Here is a 1,244-nt window from a genome sequence, read left to right as displayed (position 1 = left end):
ATGAAGTTCTTCTAGAAGGCAGCACTGAATGTGCGACTATTACGTTGGGGAAGAAGTGGATGCAGAGCAGCTGATCCAGGAGGCCTGTCGCAGCTGCCTGGAGCAGGCAAAACTACTCTTCTCAGATGGAGAAAAAGTTACACCCAGATTGACCCATGAGCTCCCAGGGATAAAGCGTGGTCGGCAGGCAGAAGAGGAAGGTGCCCATCGAGGAAGTCCCATTCCCAAAAAGAGGAAGGGACAGCCTCTTGGACACATCCAGTCAAATGACCGGGCAGCCCCAGGCATGGTGTGGAAACCAAAATCCTGTGAACCAATTCGCCGAGAAGGCCCCAAGTGGGACCCAGCTCGGCTGAATGAATCTACCACCTTTGTGTTAGGATCTCGAGCCAACAAAGCCCTGGGGATGGGGGGCACCAGAGGGAGAATCTACATCAAGCACCCACACCTCTTTAAGTACGCAGCTGATCCCCAGGACAAGCACTGGCTGGCCGAGCAACATCACATGCGGGCAACAGGAGGGAAGATGGCCTACCTCCTCATTGAAGAGGACATCCGGGACCTCGCTGCCAGCGATGATTACAGAGGATGCCTGGACCTGAAGTTAGAGGAGCTGAAATCCTTTGTCCTACCCTCCTGGATAGTTGAGAAGATGCGAAAGTACATGGAGACTCAACGGACAGAGAATGAGCATCGTGCAGTTGAAGCACCTGCACAGACCTGAAGCCAGGTGGCCTGGCCACACTAGGCAGCCTTCCTCCTGACCCTCTTTCCCTGTGGCTGAGGCCACCACTGAGACTGCTCCCAGATGGATGATAAGTATTTTTTGAAATTCACGTTTTTCTGATTGATCTAAGAAGGAGGGTCCTCTTGCAGGCCTGGCTCCAGCCCTCATGGTAGCAATGAGCAGTTTTCTTAAACTTCAGCCATTTGAAAACCCCTTTATGACTTTCGACATATCCATTTATTACGCATGTAGAATTTGTCTTTAAATTTACTTTCATTAAACTCACTTTTGCTATCTCTAGCTCACTCTAAGGAATAATATTAGTTAAATCACGGATTTGATGTGCTATCTCTACTTTAATATTCATGGGAATAGACTCCTAACTAGAACCATTTTTAAAAGTTTGTCCATATGCCACATTAGACCAAAAGTCATTCTGGGTATGTCCACGCGCTACACTTTGGAAAAGTCTAATCAAATTGAGAAAGATAAAAAAAAAGTCCTCCCCCCATCACAC

The 1,244-nt window shown here is 48.2% G+C and overlaps 1 pseudogene; it reads left to right on the top strand.

The window, feature by feature from the left end:
• Positions 1 to 20: 20 nt before the first annotated feature.
• Positions 21 to 814, top strand: LOC102418456 (annotated as a pseudogene).
• Positions 815 to 1,244: the final 430 nt, after the last annotated feature.

The sequence above is a fragment of the Myotis lucifugus genome, unplaced genomic scaffold (assembly GCF_000147115.1).
Source record: "Myotis lucifugus unplaced genomic scaffold, Myoluc2.0 scaffold_5807, whole genome shotgun sequence".
NCBI classification, from domain to species: Eukaryota; Metazoa; Chordata; class Mammalia; order Chiroptera; family Vespertilionidae; genus Myotis; species Myotis lucifugus.
Note: the sequence above shows the minus strand (reverse complement) of the source record. Positions and strands in the feature narration are given on the sequence as shown.